The 20,018-nt window shown below is 42.9% G+C and overlaps 1 protein-coding gene across 1 annotated transcript in view; it reads left to right on the top strand.

Annotated features, from left to right (window-relative positions):
* Positions 1 to 20,018, top strand: part of PRKCA (protein kinase C alpha) — a 518,814-nt gene that overhangs the window by 100,931 nt on the left and 397,865 nt on the right. The gene's annotated exons all lie outside the window — the stretch shown is intronic.

The following is a 20,018-nucleotide window of genomic DNA, read 5'->3' on the forward strand; positions in this document are numbered from 1 at the left end:
AAACAAGGTTATGCAATTAGGATCCTGCTGCTGCTAAAAGCTTCCAGAGATTTTAGTGCACTGGGCAGACAGAATTATGATGTTTACTTTAAAAATCGAACTTCTCTTTCCAGAGGCTTAATTTTATTTAATGCTCGATTTTTGTATTTACTGGTTCTGCATTTTCTCATGTAGATTAAGATCCAATTTAGAGAAGAAATATATGGGCAGTTTGGCTGTGGAAAGCACAGAGGAATGATGCTGTGGATATCGATGCACCACTTGGTAGACAGCATTTTCTTTTTCTTTCTTTCTTTCTTTTTTTTGAGACAGGGCCTTAATCTGTCGCCCGGGCTGCAGTACAGTGGCGTGATCAGGGCTCACTGCACCCTCAACCTCCTGGGCTCAGTTGATCCTCCCTTCTCAGCCTTCCAAGTAGCTGGGACACCACGTCCAGCTAATTTTTGTATTTTTTGTAGAAGACAGGGTTTCACCCCATTGTCTGGTCTTGAACTCCTGAGCTCAAAGGGATCTGCTCAGCGTTGGCCTCCCAGAGTGCTGGGATTACCTGGCTGACAGCATTTTTTTTTAAAGCAGTAAAATTTGGATATTCCTTTTACATTTTTCAAAATTTCAATCTACAGGTTTTAATCTACACAAAAAAAATTGTGGTAAAAGACGCCTAACATAAAAATTACAATCTTAACCACTTGTAAGCGTATGGTTTGGTAGTGTTAAGTAGATTCACTTTTTGAAACAGACCTCCAGAACTTTTTTCAACTTGCAAAACGGAAACTGTTTGCCTATCAAACAACAGCTCTTCATTTCCTCTTCCTCCTAGCCTTTGGCAGTTACTATTCTACTTTGTTTCTTTGAATTTGACTACTTTCGCTAACTGGTAAATGGAATCATACAGGTATTTGTCTTTTTGTGATTCTCTTGTTTCACTTAGCGTAATATCCTCCAGGCTCACCCACGTTGTAGCATGTGACAAGGTTTCTTTCCTTTTTAGGGCTGAATAATATAACATTGTGTGGATATATACATTGACTATCCCTTATCTGAAATGCTTGGGACCAGAAATGTTTCAGATTGGGGATTTTTTCGGATTTTGGAATATTTGCAGAATTCTTCCGGGTTGAGCATCCCTAATCAAAAATCTGAAATCTGCAATGCTGTAATGAACATTTCCTTGGAGCATCATGTTGGTACTTAAAAAGTTTCAAATTTTGGAGCATTTCACATTTCAGATTTTTGTGTTATGGATCTTCAACATCATTTTATTTTTTTTATCTGTCAATGAATAAAATTACAATTTTAACCACTTGTAAGCATACGGTTTGGTAGTAGCGTTAAGTATATTCACCTTTTTTTGTTGTTGTTTGAGATGGAATCTAGCTCTGTCGCCCAGCCTGGAGTGCAGTGGCACAATCTTGGCTCACTGCAACCTCCACCTCATGGGTTCAGGCAATTCTTGTGCCTCAGCTACCGAGTAGCTGGGACTACAGGCGCGCGCTACCACGCTTGGCTAATTTTTGCATTTTTAGTAGAGATGGGGTTTTTCCATGTTGGCCAGGCTTGTCAAACTCCTAACCTCAAGTGATCTGGCTGCCTTTGCCTCCCCCAAGTGCTGGGATTACAGGTGTGAGCAACCATGCCTGGGCTAAATATAGTCACCTTTTGATACAGACCTCCAGAACTTTTCGTCTTGCAAAACTGAAACTCTCTGCCTGTCAAACAACAACTCTTCATTGCTTCCACCTCTTGGCTACTCTTGAGTAGTGTTGCTGTGAACATGGGTGTGCAAATATCTCTGAGACCCTGCTTTCAATTCTTTAGGATAGATAGCCAGAATTGAGATTGCTGGATTACGTGATGGTTCTATTTAATTTTTTGAGGGGCTTCTATGCAATTTTCCATTGTGGTTACACCATTTTACAGTCTAACCAACAGTGCACAAAGGTTCCAATTTCTCTGCATCATTGCCAACACCTTTTAAAAACAGTAGCCATCCAAATGGGCATGAAGACAATCTATAGTTTATTATATCAATCTTTTCCTCATGGTTATAAACAAATATTGTAATTAGTGATTTATCTGTGTTTGCTGCTCTACTCCCCAAGGGAGGATGAGTATACCATATATGTCTATATTGATATGTATCTCAGAGTACTGGCTGTCCAAGACTAGTGCCAGGCATCGTTCTTCTTTAAGTATTTGGGGTGTTTCTTTTTGCTTATAATTTAGTACAAATATTCTCAGTTTAGTTAATAATGAGTCCTACTGTGTGGCAGTTGAGAACATGAAAATAATCAGGACACAGTTCCTGCCCTCAAGGGACTGATGAGAAGTAGCCACATTTTGTAGGAATGGGCAAATGAAATGGCAAAGGGAGGTGGCCATGGGTTGCCATCGGATCCCAGGTGAGAGATGAGGAAAGGAAGCACTACACTAGATCGGCTTGTGTTGTGGGATAAAGAAGGCTTCTTGCAGGTAAAGCCAGAGCTGAATTTGGAAGATGGTAGGAGTTCACCTGCTAGCTTGGGAGATGTGAGTGGAGTGCCTGCAGCTGGACCCACTTGAGCAACTTGGAAAGCCTGTATAGGAAGCCACAGGTGTCATGATGCCAAGTGGACATGACAGTCAGGAAGGTGATAGGCAGAAGGTGTGGCCAAAAGTTGGCTGGATGTATGTCAGAGAACGTGGTTTTTATGCAGTCATTGACGGAAAGCCCATGACACATTCAGTGATGTGGATGGCTTTGTGGTCTCTGCAGACCACTCTGAGGGCAACGTAGAGGTGGACGTGGAGGCAGAGAGATTAGGTAAGAGGTGTTTGTGAAAGTTCAAGCGAGATAAGGAATGAACTAGGGCAGTGGTAGTAAGGATGAGGAGAAGGGAGAAAACCTGCCAAATACTTCAAAAAATTAGTAGCCATATGCTGATTAAGTGTGTGAGTGGTGAGACGGGGAACATTGAAGATAACCCACGGATTTCTGCTAGTGGTTTCGTGATCTGAAATTAGGAATATAAGAATAGAAACTGAGGGTGGACAGGATCAATTCCAGTTTGGACATTTTGAGTTTGATGTGTCTGTAGAAGATACAGATGGTGATGTCCAGTTCACCTTGGGTTTGTGAGTCAAATTTGACAGATTCAGATAGAGACGCACTCTTGGTTCTTATTAGATGTATGCAGTAGTTAAAACTATGAAAAAAGATCCATCCCCTGTGTTGGAGGGGCACAAAGAGAAGGAGCAGCTCAGCAAGGAGCTTGGAGAATGAGAATGAGGGGTGGACCAAGAGGGAGTCGTGTCTCGGGGGCTGGGGAAAGTAGAAAGGTTCCAGAATGAGTGAGTGGTCAGGAACTTCAGATGTAGCAAAAGAGGTCTTAGACTGTAAAGATGGAGTCACTTGCCGTGTCAGGATACAGACTGAATAAGTTGGCAGCGTGGAGATACAAGGCACTGTGAAAGATCCTTAGGACCTTTGCCCAGGTGGTTTTAGGAGCTTGGTGGTTGTGGGAAACTAATTTCAGGTAAATGTTTATGATGGTAGTAGAGTGACTATGGAGTACTCCTTCGGGAAACTTAGAAGGAAGGAGGGAAAAGTGAAAAAGAGGCCAAGGTTTTTTTTTTTTTTTTTTTTTAAAGAATATGAGCGACTTGAGCATGTTATAAGGCAAGGGAAGAGGTTGTTGATGATTAAAGTAGCTGACATTTTGGAGGGCTTGCTCCATATCACCTACATCCAACAGCTGTATGTCGATGAGCTTGTCGAATCCATCCAACAGCTCTGAGATGCTGGGACAATTACTGTTCCCAGTGTTATGAATGAGAAACGGAGGTACAAGGATGTCAAGTGGCTCTGGGCGACACCGGCAGTAAGAGAGCCCAGTTTCTCATAACCTGTGTAGATGTCACTATTTACCAGAGCACTGAGATGTCTCCTGTTAGAGGGAGAAGTAGAAGATTTAGGGTAAAGAAGGAACAATTAATAGAACCAAGTTCTAGAAGACACTGGAAAGGATGGGCAGAAAGCTTTGTGAAATTCTTTTTTTTTTTTTTTTAATGAAGATTAAAAGTTTAATCATAAGGGAAAAATAGGGACAGTAAACGGAGTTGGATAGAGAAAGTTCCTAATGGAGCCTGTCCTGGCTCTGCCTCCTGCAAGAACAGTGGTTTTGGTTTCTCTTCTGCACAAGGTGGTCCTTTTAGTCACATATTGGTTTCTTTATTGTCACGGTTTGAGCTGTCATGGAGTGTGTGACCTTCTGTTATTTTAACTGTTATATTAAGAACCTACTGTATGTTTGGGTTTTTTTCAATCCAGTGACTTAAATGATATCATGTCCTCCATTCTTATTGGTGACTTGTGCTGAGAAATCTTATGCTGGGGACATATTGAAATTGTTGCAACGTGGTTTAATATTACATGTTTTAAAAGCTAAGAAGCTTCTATTATCCTCTGAAATATACCTGGTTTCCAATTTAGTCTACAAAGGAGATGTCTTTCCTGACCCTGATTTAGTGGGAGAGACAGATGCCTATATGGGACGATGTAGTATTCCATACACGCCTACATCCACAGCTCTAGAATGTTTAGGAGGCTTCATCAATGGGCAGATAGAAACCTGCAGCTCCTACTGCATTATAGCTCCCAAATATGGTGCTAGCATGATTATTTATGAATTTACCCTGTGAGCTATATTTCAAATCCTTGGCCAATCAAAGGGAAAAATAAATCACTGGGAGTAGTGTTTTACTTAAAACCCATTAAAGCAATTTAAGTGAAAGTTTTTTTTTCAGGTATAAATACCTAGCTCCCTGCAGGAGGGCAAATGTTGATGTAGGGATATCTTTATTAATGGTCTTGGTGAAATTGAAGGAGAATGCATACAATACAGTCTTTCAGGGAACTCAGCAGTAGCCATAAATCAGTTTATGAACAGTTCAAGTAATAGAGCTTTGAAGCATAACATTAGTTTACAATAATGATGTTATTTTTTTTTTTAAATCAAAGGTTTAAATATAATGCGTGGGGAAATGAGGCATAATAAATTTGAGTAAGTGAGCATTACTTTTCAGTGGATCCAGCAGATTCCCTTATTATTTTATTTATTGTTCAGGTTGTTGAATTTTGTTTATTCAAATAGTAAAAGAGACATATTCTAGGGAAGAGCCCTTTGCTTATGCTATGTGATTTAAGGCCGGCTGCAGTTTTTCCCGAGCTACATACGCTTCATAATGTTGGAGGAATCAACTTCAGAAGTCAGCTGGCTGTTCTGCAGACAAGCATCAGACTTGTTATTCACCCTGAATCCTCAGCCTTAGGTCCCCAATCTCTGTTGCACAGAAAACTGCAATTCCTGGGTGCCTGAAAAGAGAGTGATGAATATTAATTTGCACGACAGTGTCCTGCACAGGACCTCGTGCTAGGAGAAGCCCAGGAAGTGTTTGTTGGTAGTTTTCACTTTGTCTTGCTAGAAAAGCCTCTACAGGAAATCTCCTCTGCTTCTAGGAACGTCAGCTTTCAAATAATCCTGGCCAAGTAGCTGGTTCCTATTCTTGACTCCTTCATGGGGGCGGCGGAGGGGAAAGCTTCCTACGATAATGCATTGGCAGCATTACACTGCCCAAAGTGCCAAGGGCGGTTGGGTACTATTCTTAGTGCTTATGTCTTTAGTTCTTGTTCTTTTACTTATTTATTTTTGGCAGATTACTGTTTACAAGCCTCAGGAAGTTAGCAGCAAGTTTGTCTCTTAGTCCTTAGTAATAAGGTTTGAGAATTGCTGGAACCTGTTTGTCTTGTTAGCAACTACCCAGATACGAAGAAGCAAGGCTGCAAGGCAAACCCCAAACTTGTTATTCACCCCGAATCTTCTGCCTTAGCTCCCCAGACTCTGTTCCACACACTCCCATGCTGGCTGCTGGAAAGGGAGTAGTGGGCCATTGTTTTTAAAAAAAATTTTTATTTATTTATTTATTTAATTTTTTTTTTTTTTTTTTTTTTTTTGGAGACAGCATCTCACTCTAGTGCAGGTTGGAGTGCAGTGGCACAATCTCGGCTCACTGCAACCTCCGCCTCCTGAGTTCAAGCAATTCTCCTGTCTCAACCTCCCAAGTAGGTGAGATTACAGGCGCACGCCACCACGCCCGGCTAATTTTTTTTTTTTTTTTTTTAAGATGGAGTCTCGCTCTGTCGCCCAGGCTGGAGTGCAGTGGCGCCATCTCGGCTCACTGCAAGCTCCACCTTCTGGGTTCACGCCATTCTCCTGCCTCAGCCTCCTGAGTAGCTGGGACTACAGGCGCCTGCCACCACGCCCGGCTAATTTTTGTATTTTTAGTAGAGACGGGGTTTCACTGTGTTAGCCAGGATGGTCTCGATCTCCTGACCTCGTGATCTGCCCGCCTTGGCCTCCCAAAATGCTAGGATTACAGGCGTGAGTCACTGCGCCTGGCCTAAGTTTTGTATTTTTAGTAGAGACAGGGGTTTCACCATGTTGGCCAGGCTGATCTGGAGCTCCTGACCTCGAGTGATCCCGCTCACCTCAGCCTCCTAAAGTGCTGGGATTACAGGTGTGAGCCACCACGCCCGGCCAAGAGAGTGGTAGGCCTTTTTGATGGGATTGAAACCACTCTTCCTGGGATTTCAGCCAGCCCCTGTCTGTCCCATCAGGAGCGAAGGCAGGGTACAGAGATTGTCCATGGGCTGGTCTCTGTTCACTTTCCCAAGGTGCCGACACTGCGTACACTCCACACGCGAGGCAGGTGTGGGAATGAAGCTGCCTGAAGGCCGTGGGGATTTCACAGCTGGTGAACCTGCTGTCCCTGAAGTGTCATTCCTTAAATCCAGAGTTTTCTGCTCACTTCTCATTTTCTTGAAAATGGTGCATTGGCAAAGTGATGTTGAACTGGGACTCAAAACCAGCGTTGTCCCTCTGCTTTCATCAGACTGACCCACGGGCTGTCCACTCCCCTGTGATGCTCTCTGGATCAGGTCCAGCCCTTGCTTTCCTTGGAAAACATCTGCTTATATTTAGTGGTACCACTAGATCTTCCAGCATCTGTTTTCTGTTGCTGTGTATTCATTAATAATAGGGAGGAAATAAAAAAAAACCAATCCTTGTGTAATTGCTATTTGAATTTCACAGTTAGAGTAGACATTTAAAGATTTAGTTGGCTTTAAAATGTAAATTTAGAAGTTCCTGGTAGGCAAAGCATATTTCTCTAAGCGTTTGTAATCCAATAATTCAGTCCCTATTTCTTTACATGTAAAATTAAGCCTTCCCAATAGGTACAGACGCCGGAATGGAGAAAATGGAAGGTTCTTGGCAGATGGCTATCTGTGCTCTTCATTGGCAATTTTGTTTTTTAGCTTGAAAAAGTCAAGCATTTTGGTAGGAGAATATGGTTTGCTGGACTCTGCCAAGTTTCTTATGGCTGTCTGTGTTCCTGTTAGCGGGTTTTAGGGACTTCCTGTGGACAATGATTATGGTTGGTAGGGAGGAAAAATGGAATACATTATTTTCATCTTTTCATTAAAAAATATGGCTTTCTTCCCTTTTCTCCAGCCAGCTGTCAGATTTGAATGCCTGCCCCAGTTTGCTCTGTCATCATCCAGTTAGTGGGTTGAGTGATGGGAGCTGGCAGAAGCCCATTAGAATGATTGCCAGTTTCCAAACACACCCCAAATCCCTTGCTACAGATGTCTAGGAAAACGGGATAGCAGAAATTTGCCTCTGGGTTTCAGTACATTGATTTCTTGCTCATTTTAACTACAGGTCTCCCATTAAGGAACAGGGCGGGGGGTGGGGGTGGGGTTGCAGGGGGGTGGGGGGAAGCAGCTTTGAATTAAAAATGTGACTTCTTTATGGGTTTAGTTGCTTTACTATGAAGACTTGCTCTAAAAAGAAAGTTTCATTGGATGCTCTGAAAGTTCTTTATAAAAAGATCCGCATTGTGCCAATGCTGACAACATTCCATGAACAAAAGGCTTATCTGGATCACCTTAAGGGTCTGTTTGGAATCCAAAATAAAACTGGTTCCCAGGTGGCTAATTATCACTTTCTTTATCATGCTTGGAAAATACACAGCCTCCTTTGCCAGGAGTCTATGGGAGGGCAGAAAACGCTGCCCAGGCAGCTTCATGAAGCATTGTAGCCTTTCCAGGTTTTTTTTTTTTTTTTTTTTTTTTTTTTTTTTTTTTTCCCCGATGTCATAGAAAAGATACCGGTGGATATGAATCCTTTGTGCTGAAGGTGAATGGCAGTTAGAACTTAAAATTTAAAGAATGCACTCCATCAGTTGGGCTAATCTGTTTGGGTAGTTGAAGCCTGATACCAGGTAGGTAAAATTACAGGGCCATCTACTTTCATTCTTTTCCACCCATTTGCCATGCCCTGCACTGTCTGCCAGATGAGAGAGGGATGTCAGCTCCGTGCGGGGTTTTACCATGCCTGGAGGAAAGAGCTCATGTCTGCTTCTAAGGGACTGTGAATTGCTGGCAACTTCTTGATCTGTAGAGGACACTTCCTTTCCAGGAAATGTAATTTTAAGAAAACAATTGCACTTCTAAAGGTCTTTCCTGCGTGATCTCTAGACAGTCTTCATTGCTTTAAAACGAAACCTGGGTTTTAATATTTTTACACCATTGCATACATTCAGAGCAACTAATATTTTGCTTGTTCAGTGGACATCTTGTTGAAGTATGAGTTAAATTAAAGAATTTGTGAATTGTAATCTTTAGCCAACCTTTTTTTTGTTGTTGTTGGTTTTATCCATCTAAAAAAGGTTTGGAGCTGTGCCCCACCCAAATCTCATGTGGAACTGTGATTCCCCAGTGTTGGAGGTGGGGCCTGCTGGGAGGTGATCGATCATGGGGGCGGATCCTTCGTGAATGGTTTAGCACCGTCACCTTGGGCTGTTCTCAGGGATCTGATAGTGAGTTCTCAGGGATCTGGTGGTTTAAAAGTGTGTAGAATCTCCCCCTGACACTTGTGCCTGCAAGAAAGCTTGCCCTGGCTTTGCTTTCTGCCATGATTTTAAGTTTCCTGAGGCCTCCCCAGAAGCCGAGCGAAAGCCACTTTGCTTCCTGGACAGGCCTGCAGTACCATGAGGCAGTTAAACCTCTTTTCTTTATACATCACCCAGTCACAGGTATTTCTTGACAGCAGTGTGAGAATGGACTAATGCACCATCTATGCATTATTTATTTGGACCTAAATATTTCCCAGGAATTGTGGTAGACTGAAAATATAGTTTGTATATGCACATTTGAAGTTTATGTGATTCTGCTACTCTGAAGAATGTTTTGCATTCTTTTGTGAAAAAAAAGTAGGTTTCCTTTTCTTTACAGTTAAATTGGCATATTAGTAAAAAAAAAAAAGGGTTGTATTTTATGGTTCATTAACAGAATTTTACAATTTTCTAACTTGCCAAGGATTATGGTGTTTATTCTTGAACATTGCAAGTGCCATTGAAGTTTGGATTTAACATAGGTGTACGTTTTTATGTGTGTTTCTTAGAAATAACAGAACCAGTTTAAAACCATTGTTTCCATAGAAGCTGAAATTCATCTTTTTGAAATAGGTTGGGTAAGGATTTGAGCATTCATGTAATTTGTTGTTGGAACCACCTCCTCCTGAGGAAGTTATGCTCCATTACATATTATAAAAATTGGCATGGACACTAATTCACTTTCTGTATCTCTTTTGGGCAGATGGGTGATAAATACAGCATAAGAAAGATTTACTGGAAAAGATGCTGTAATCAAAATAAGTTGTCAAAGGCAACTACAGGTTGATGGCATGTTATTTGCAGATAAACTGAACTTTTGAAAAAAAGAAGACTATTTGGAAGGAAAAGAATTTCAATCCGATTATCCAGTGTTTAAAAAGACCTTCTGGCTATGAAATTGAGTTGACTATCTTTCATTGACTGTAAATTAATTAGTATCTTTATAATGGCATAATTTAGAGCACTGCATTTTAGGGCATTACCTTAGCCTCAAGGTTGTCAAATATTTTAGTATTGTAACTTGAGCTTTGAAAACTAGTTTGTGAAAATGAGGGAATACATTTTATCAGTGTCAACTAACTTGAATCAATGACATAAAATCCAGCTTGGGCATTAAAGCATCATGTATATGTTTGCTTTTGCTTTGCCTTAGAGATGCCCTTACCCACCCACAGAGCCTGAGTGAGCTGATCTGGGCATAGACTTAGTATTTTCCATGTTTGATAATTGTATATAATTCTGTTTTTGTTTTGTTTTGGGGACGAGGTCTTGTTCTGTCACCCAGGCTGAAGTGCAGTGGTGCAATCATGGCTCACTGCAGCCTCAACCTCCTGGGCTCAAGTGTTCCTCCTACCTCAGCCTCCCAAGTAGTTGGGACTATATAGTTGTGCCCCTGTAGCACCAACAGCTGACTTTTTTTTTTTTTTTTTTTTTTTTTTTTTTTGTAGAGATAGGTTCTCTCTCTGTTGTCCAGGCTGGTCTTGAATTCCTGGGCTCAAAGGATCCTGCCAAAGTGCTGGGATTACAGGCATGAGCCACTGCGTGCAGCCATGCTTGCAAATTCTTAAGTCTTTAAAAAAAGAGCAATGTTTGGTCTTTTAGACACACTTAGATGTTTTAAGATTATTTGTGTACTTACTGTATTGTTAAAAAACAAAAACAAAACCGTGAAAACCCATCCTGAAGTTTTAGTTTTCCTGCCGTCTGGGACAGCTGTTCTCAAGGCATGGTCTGTGGACTGCCGGGGGGTCTACAAGACCAGAGGGTCTTTAAGGCCAAACCGCTTTCATGGTAGTACTTTGATGCTTTTGTTGTTTTCACTGTTGACAGTTGCCCGAATGGTGCAAAAGCAGAGGTGCATGAGACTGCTTGTGTCTTGGTGTGAGTCAAGGCAGTAGCTGCACAGCCACTAGCGGCCCTCCTGATCTTCCCCTCCCACCATGTGCAGTAATAAATGAAAAAAGTCAGTTTCATTTGAGAGTGGCCTTGATGAAGCAGTATTAATGTCATTAAACCTTGACCGTGCTGCAGGGTTTCTTGTCTGAGCAGTGGGCCACCTGCTTTCTGGTATTCTTTGAGAATATGGAAAAACCTTACTTTTTAAAAATATTCTTCGTAATAAAATGAGAAGTATGGATAAAGCGTCTCTGAGAGATCATTATTTTTCAGGAAAAAAAATTTTTTTTTTTTTTGGAGTAATGAATGGAACTAGCCACTATTCTCATGGAGCATCACTTTTACTTAGTTTAATTAATTAATTAATTTACTTAGGACCGGGTCTCATTCCATCACCCAGGCTGGAGTGCAGTGGCATGATCACTGCTCACTGCTGCCTTGACTTCCTGAGCTCAGGTGATCCGCCTCAGCCTCCCAAGTAGCTGGGACAACAGGCACATACCACCACACCCAGCTGATTTTTGTATTTTTGGAAGAGATAGAGTTTCTCCATGTTGGTGAGGCTGATTTGAAACTCCTGAGCTCAAGCTGTCCACCCAGCTTGGCCTCCTGAAGTGCTGGGATTACAAGCGTGAGCCACTGCACCTGGCCTATTTTTAAATTTCTATTTATTTTTTTATTTATGTATTTACTTTTGCACTTTTACTGAAAAGAGCGACTGACAAGTCAATTATTCAGACTTGGGCATTTGTCAGATGTTTTCTTTAAAATGAGTGAAGTTAGTGTGTCACTTCAAGGGAAATAACCCTGAGTATTTGTCCTGAGCCCCAAGTTTGCAAACATCTGCCCTTGGAACATGGGAGAGTCCACACTAGGAGCTGCAGGGACCTGTTTGTCCCACGAGCTTCTGCAGGGATTTGTGTCCGAGCTATGCACCACCTGCTTCCTGGTGTCCTTCCTTTGTGAATTTCCCAAGTGCTTTTGACTGACTTTAGTAGCGAGGTGGCTGGGTTCTGGGTTCGGGTTAGTAGTTTCATGAAGATACACCACCCTTCCCCTTCCTCTGGTCTGTAAGAGATAGGAAAATACCAAAGTGTTTTTCTTATTCTAATACAGACCACTTCACCCTTGGTCTCTAAAACATGTGAGGATTTCTCCACACCAGCAACCAATCCGTTCCCCAGCAGATACCAGCCATTAGAGATGGGAAGAACCGAGGTGTTCTTCCTACTCTAATGCACCACTCAACACAACACTTCAAATACCAGATATGTGGAGATTCCCCCCTCCACACACACACACCCAGCAATTCTCCAGCAGACACCAGCTGTGTAGTTCAGTTCAGTTCCGACGCTGCCCACCTGGCGATAGTGTCAGATCCCACAAGGTAAGGGCTCAGTCACAAGAGACTACTGCCTCTCTCCTCAGATGCCAACCTAAATCGCCAGATTGTGACCTGTGCTTCCGACTGACTGTCTCTCACTTTGGCTTTCCACCACCCCTTCTCAGGCTCAGTTCATCTACTAGGGCAGCTCACAGAACTTAGGCAAATACTTACATTTGCTGGTTTATTATAAAGGATATTTCTTTTTTTTTTTTTTTTTTTTTGAGACAGAGTCTTGCGCTGTCGCTCAGACTGGAGTACAGTGGCGCAGTCTTGGCTCACTGCAAGCTCTGCCTCCCGGGTTCACACCATTCTCCCGCCTCAGCCTCCTGAGTAGCTGGGACTACAGGCGCCTGCCACCACGCCTGCCTACTTTTTTGTATTTTTAGTAGAGACAGGGTTTCACCGTGTTAGCCAGGATGGTCTCGATCTCCTGACCTCGTGATCTGCCCGCCTCAGCCTCCCAAAGTGCTGGGATTACAGGCGTGAGCCACCACGCCTGGCCTATAAAGGATATTTCAAGGGATACAGATGAACAGCCAGAAGGAAGAGATGCACAGTAGGGCATGTAGGCAGGCGGGTGGAGTGTCCATGCCCTTTCCAGGTGTGCCAGCTTCCTGGCACCTCAGCAACCAGGAGCCTCTCCATTATGTAGACATGACTGATGATTACATCATTGACCCTTGGTGATCAATTCAACCCTCAGCCTCTCTCCCCTCCCCAGAGGTCAGAGAGTGGGGTTGAGAGTTTCAGCCTCTACTCAGATGATTTTCCTGGCAAACAGCCACCTACACATCCTGAGACCATTGAGGAGCCCACCAAGACTCACCTCATTAGAACAAAAGATGCCCCCATTACCCAACAGATTCCAAAAGATTTTGCAGCTCTGTGTCAGATACTCCTGTCCCTCAGGAAATTACAGAGCTCTTATGAGCTCTGGGTTAGGAACTGGGCTCAAAGATTAAGTATGAGGGCTGGGTATGGTGACTCACGCCTGTAATCCCAGCACTTTGGGAGGCCAAGGAAGGCAGATCACTGGAGGTCAGGAGTTTCGAGATCAGCCTGGGCAACATGACAATACCCTGTCTCTACTAAAAATACAAAAATTAGCTGAGCATGGTGATGGGCGCCTGTAGTCCCAGCTACTCGGGAGGCTGAGGCAGGAGAATCACTTGAACCAGGAGGCGGAGTTTGCAGTGAGCAGAGATTGCGCCACTGCAGTCCAGCCTGGGCAACAGAATGAGGCTGCGTCGCAAACAAACAAACAAACAAAAACATTAAATATGAGAACAAAAGATGCCCGTAGTGTCCCTGTCTATTTATGAGGGTTTCAGGAGCGCTACATCAGGAACTTAATGTATATCAGCAATATGGTTTGGATCTTCATCCCCACCCACGTCATGTAGAATTGTGATCCCCAGTGTTGGAGGTGGGACTTGGTGAGAGGTGATCGGATCGTGGGGATGGATCCTTTACAAATGGTTTAGCACCATCCCCTTGGTGTTATGACTGAGTTCTCACAAGATCTGATCGTTTAAAAGTGTGTAGCACCTCCCTGCTCCCTGTCTCTTCCTCCTGCTCCTGCCATGGAAAATGCCTCCCTCCCCCTTTGCCTTCTGCCATGATTGTAAGTTTCCTGAGGCCTCCCCAGAAATAGATGTCGCCTTGCTTCCTGTACAGCCTGTGGGACTGCGAGGCAATTAAACCTCTTTTCTTTATAAATTACCCAGTCTCAGGTATTTCCTTATAGCAATGAGAGAATAGATGAATACAGCCAGAGGCCAAAAACATATTTCTTGTTACACAACGTCATACTTTGTTACACATATGTATAACCAAGAATGTTTTTGCTTGTCTTATATAATATAACCAGCTTGGCAGTGGATCTAGTCATTTAGGACTTTTGCTACTAACTCTGCTTGGTTTCTGTTTGTGTGTGACAATGTGATTCAAGCAGATGTTATAGTCTGGGAACAGTGAACACCGGGTGTATTGTACTGGAGGAAACAGAAAAAGTCAGGGGCTGGTTTGATACATTGTAGTCTTCCTGCATGTACTATATGCCAGGAGACTTACTTCATGGTAAGACATACTGTGAAGCCACTAGAAATTGTGTTTAAAGACCAGTTTAGTGACATGTTAATAAGAAGAGTGGCAAGGTACAAATGCCTATGAATAGACCACAATGAAAATGTACTTAAATGTACCCAGAGAAAAAGGCCGGAAGGAAGTGCGCCAACATGATAACGCTTATCTCTCGGTGCTCATATAATGAGTAGTTTTTTTTTTTTTTTTAATACTCTTCCACATTTTCCAAATTTTCAAAAATGGGTTTGGATTACTGTTATAATCAGTAATTTAAATAAACTTTTTAACAGGGCAGCTTATCTATATTTCATAGTAAAGTGTAGATAATCTCTGCTGAGTTTAAATTCAGCAGTATTATGTACTTAACCATGATTGAGCTAAAAGATGCTGTCATTGAACTTTTAATTTTGATGTTCATTTAGAAAATAAGTTAGAATCTCCTTTGGACTTTTTCCCTCAGTGAACAGCTTATATCAAATTAGCATGAGGTTGATTCTGAATTGGCTCAGAAGTGCATGTCCTTTGTAATTTTCAGAGTAATCAGTGAGGGGTTAGAAGCTTGCTGTAAGGTAGCCGTTTACCTATACTTGCTCAGCTGTAAATTATTAACTTTTGGCCCAAAGACAGCCCTGGAAGTCCTGAGCTATTCATTCAGGAGCACGGTAGGCAGAGGCCAATGGCCTTAAAACCAAACGGCCAGGTTTCTAAGAGGAGTCTTAAAGCATTCTTCTTTGTTTCCACAAAGATCAAAGATATCCTTAAATCGATGTTAGAGAAAGCATTCAAAGAAGTGTTCAACTTCAAAGAAAAATAAGTGGTAAGCTTTCTAGCCCTTCCCAGCTCTAAGTGCCCTGGGGTCTGTTGGTTTCTGGGTACGTTGGGCGATAGGGACTTTGCCTGGTGGCCTTTTTTGCTGTCTGCTTCCTCATCTGTGAAATGGGGATAACAACAATGCCTGCTCAAGCTCGTTGGGTGGATTGAATGAATCCATTCATGTAAAATGTCTGGCACATAAACACTCATCAGCTGTTGTTATAATTAAGGTCAGTCCTTGAAAGGCTTAAAGAAACTTGGGCAGGAGGCTGCTGTAAGTGACATCCACCCGCACTGTCAGGCTGCATGCATTCCCATTCACTAGGGGCCTCCTTGGGAATTCTGGATGCAGACTGGCACACAGTGGGCATTCTGTAAATGGTGGTTAAATGGATGAATGAATGGGTAAGACCCCTCCCTCGCTATGCGTTTTTCTTTATCATCTGTAATTAATTCCAAAGTCTCCTATCATGAAAGAGCCTGTACTGTTGTCAACTGCCTCTACTGAGGTGGCTGATAGGCTAGCTGCTGGTGGTGACTGTCACACAGGTGACAGGTCCTGGACCCCTGCAGGATGGGCAACCACTGTCCTGACTGACTGAGAGCGGACACCCAGGAAAAGATGGGTGTGGGCTGTGCAGAAAGCTGCAGCGGAATGTCATTAGTGCAACTTCACGTGTGTGCCTGATAGGCTGGAACAGGGAGAGGGAAGCAGAGGCAGTGGCGGAAGTGTACACAGGCAGAGGTGGCTAGGGGAGTGGGGAGCATCCATGTGGCCAACTGGGGACTGACAGGCACAGCTGGATCCTCTGCCACCGTGCAGTGGCCTGCCCAAACTCCAGTAAGCCTTTTCGAGGACTGGCCTTAGTTATAACAGCTAATGAGTGCTTATTATATGCTGGGCATTTTACATAGATGAGTTCATTCAATCTGCCCAATAGTCTCAGCGGGCGCTGTTGTTATCCCTAGTTTAGAGATATCAAAGAAGTTGAACAAGCCCCATCACAGGAAAAAGGAGGTGCTGGGATATGATCTCTGGCAGCCTGACTCTGAAGCCTGTGTAACCTACTGCTTCTTTCTGCTGCTGGAAACATGCTGTTCCTGTGTGTGGACTGCCCATCCCGGGTGCCAGAATCCTTATCGTGGATTGTCTGTCTGGGATCTGCCCTGTCCACGTATCACAGTATTGGAAAAAGTTCTGGAACTCTGGCCTTTGTCTCAAAAAAAAAAAAAAAAAAAAAAAAAAAAAAGGTGGGGGTGGGTCTCGCTCTGTTGCCCAGGCTGGAGTGCAATGGCATGATCTCGGCTCGTTGCAACCTCCGCCTTCTGGGTTCAAGTGATTCTCCTGCCTCAGCCTCCCGAGCAGCTGGGACTACAGGTGCCTGCCACCACACCCAGCTAATTTTTGTATTTTCGGTAGAGACGGGGTTTTGCCGTTTTGTCCAGGCTGATCTCAAACTCCTGAGCTCAGGTGATCCGTTCACCTTGGCCTCCCACAGTGCTGCAATTATAGGTGTGAGCCACCGCACCCAGCCCGGCCTGTTTTTTTTTTTTTTTTTTTAATACAATAAAAAGTTTAATTGAAAATTATTAAATCCATAGCATAGTTTACTGCAGTTTATCGTATTGTTCAATTTCAGTATAATTAAAGACACAGGTGCCCTAATACCACATAACTGGCGAATGTGAACTTTAGTCCCTAAAGATCTGGTGAAATCCCCAGCCAGGTGCAGCAGAGGAATTCGTCTTTGCCTGTATTATCATCTTTGGATGTTACTGTCCTGTGTTGCCTCTGTGGCCCATCCATTCCTAGGCTGCAAGGATGGCTTCAGGCCATTTCTACTTGTAGAGACTTGCAGTCTCTCTCTGGAATTGCTCTGAGCTGAGGTTTTCACTTGAGCAAACCCTCATCACATGTACCTGCAGAGAGCCCCTGTTGTCTCTTTTCTCAGTTGCACACCACCCCAGGTAAGGAGGGTCCCTCTGCCTCCAGTGTCACTGCAAAGCGACAGCTACCTGTTGCCCATTGTCCAGGCTCACATTCAGTCTTTTGCTTGGCCGCCTCTCAGGTAGTGGAAGGTGAAACACATGACTTTTTCTGATAGAAACAGATATTCCTCTGTTGAAATCCAATTTAAATCTCATTCTCTTCATGTCATTAAAGAGTCCTAGAATTGCTCAGGCCATTCTTTGTTTCACAGTCCCCAGGATGCATGCAACTGGGATTTTTCTTAAAAAACTACTTACCTCTTTTATTTCTATGGTAACTCCCACGCAAGGAATACAGAACACGAATCCGCACAGCAACGTTGCATACTCTGTACCTGTTTTCTTTTCCCCAAATTAGCTGTGTTTGAGCATGGACCTCTTCACGGGCAGTGCAGATCACTCAGCACACATTTCTGTAAACTTTTCGATGCGCGTGGGTTTTACTGTCTTCTGTTGAAGCTGTGTTCCCCATTTGGAAGGACGTGCAGGTATGGAGGAAGGACAGTTCTTGCTGGAAAAGATGGGAATGGCTTGCAAATGTCTATGGGTTAAACAGATCTAAAGGCTATGAGAAAATTGCCTACTTGTGTGTGCGCGCGTATGCGTATATGCACACATTTTATATTGACATTCTGTAGATATGTTTGAATACAGAAACTTGTTTTTACTCCAGCTACTGAATCCAGAAGTACCAAATAATATATAGTAAAACTAAAATTTAAGACTGTGTCAAAAAGGTACAGTGATTCAGCCATATCCATTTTTCATTTGTTTCAGTCTTTTTTTTTTTTTTTTTGGAGATGGAGTCTCGCTCCGTCGCCAGACTGGAGTGCAGTGACGTGATCTCAGCTCACTGCAGCCTCTGCCTCCTGGATTCAAGTGATTCTCCTGCCTCAGCCTCCCAAGTAGCTGGGATCACAGCTGTGAGCCACCACGCCTGGCTAATTTTTGTATTTTTAGTAGAGATGGAGTTTCACCCATGTTGGCCAGGATGGCTTAGATCTCCTGACTGCAGGTGATCTGCCTGCCCTGGCCTCCCAAATTGCGGGATTATAGGCTTGAGCCACTGCCCCCGGCCGGTTTCAGCTTTTTTTAAGATGAGTGTTTTTCTTTCTACAGTTGATTAGTGCGATTCTCCACATCTTGTGTATATACATGGGCTCAATTATTATGTTAGGAAAATCAACTAAAAATATGAGTTCAGTGATCAGCACAGAATGGTTGTTAGGCAGCCATGTGCTCAATACTGATTTCACCTCTTTCTGTAAGCATACTGAGTAGAGACATTTTTTAGGTTTAAATTGATTTACATGAAAGTGAATTAAAAGACCTTTTCAAAAGAATGGTTTTGAAAAACCTCAGTGCCCTTTAATACATGTACATTTATTTCCTTTCTTCATTTAATGTAACATATGTCTGTTGTAACTGTGTTTCTTAAATATGATTTTAAGGTTATATGTTCTTTAATTATGGTCAAATATAATTTGGTCACCAAAAATGAAATAAAAGTTTAAAATAAGTAGCTGTTACTAAGTGTGCTAAAAATACTCATTTTGTAATTAATTTTTAAAGCTTCCTTAGTATATTATAAATTGTGCCCTGGTCAAGTACAAATGTATACATTAAAATGCCCATATTGTATCTGTCTGTAGTCATTTGATGTGAATTATATGTGAATTTTTTTTGGTTCAAAATTTTTACTAACCAGAACTAAACACACCGCATGAGAAAAACGGCACAACACAATCTTGAGGTCCCTTCTGAATTATCAGATTATATTATGCTTCGTGTGTTAAAGAAAAAAGAAACCTGCCTACTGGCCGGGCGCGGTGGCTCAAGCCTGTAATCCCAGCACTTTGGGAGGCCGAGACGGGTGGATCACGAGGTCAGGAGATCGAGACCATCCTGGCTAACACGGTGAAACCCCGTCTCTACTAAAAAAATACAAAAAGCTAGCCAGGCGTGGTGGCGGGCGCCTGTAGTCCCAGCTACTCGGGAAGCTGAGGCAGGAGAATGGCGTGAACCCAGGAGGCGGAGCTTGCAGTGAGCTGAGATCCGGCCACTGCACTCCAGCCTGGGCGACAGAGCGAGACTCCGTCTCAAAAAATAAATAAATAAATAAATAAAAAGAAACCTGCCTACTTTATTAAACTTGCAAGTTGAATAGGATCTTGGAGACTGATGTCTTGGGGCATGATTGGGAAAGTCTCCAAGGCATAGGTCCATCCATTTATTTCTTCATTTATTGACATCTTGTGCCCAGCACGTACTGAGCCACAGCAATGTATAGTAAACATAATGCGTCCTCAATCAGTGTTTGTTGAAGGGGTAAACAAACCCTGTTCTGGGTCGTGTTCTTTTTTTTTTTTTTTTTTTTTTTTTTTTTTTTTTTTTTTAAATATGAGACGGAGTCTTGCTCTGTTGCCAGGTTGGAATGCAGTGGTGCAATCTCGGCTCACTGCAACCTCCACCTCCTGGGTTCAGGCGATTCCCCTGCCTCAGCCTCCTGAGTAGCTGGGACTACAGGAGCGCGCCACCACGCCCAGCTAATTTTTGTATTTTTAGTAGAGACGGGGTTTCACCATGTTGGTCAGGCCGGTCTTGAACTCCTGATCTTGTTATCCACCTGCCTTGGCCTCCCAAAGTGCTGGGATTACAGGCCTAAGCCACGGCACCCAACCAGGGGACATGTTCTTAAAGATAGTGAAGCATCAGCTTTGTCTAAGCTTTAGGCAAGAGTCAGAACTGATACGGATGGTCACAACTTAGCATGGTTCAACTTAAGATTTTTCAACTTCATGACGGTGTAAAAGTGATAGAAATTCAGTGGAAATTGTACTTAAAGTACCTGTAC

The sequence above is a fragment of the Rhinopithecus roxellana genome, chromosome 19 (genome assembly GCF_007565055.1).
Source record: "Rhinopithecus roxellana isolate Shanxi Qingling chromosome 19, ASM756505v1, whole genome shotgun sequence".
Classification (NCBI taxonomy): Eukaryota; Metazoa; Chordata; class Mammalia; order Primates; family Cercopithecidae; genus Rhinopithecus; species Rhinopithecus roxellana.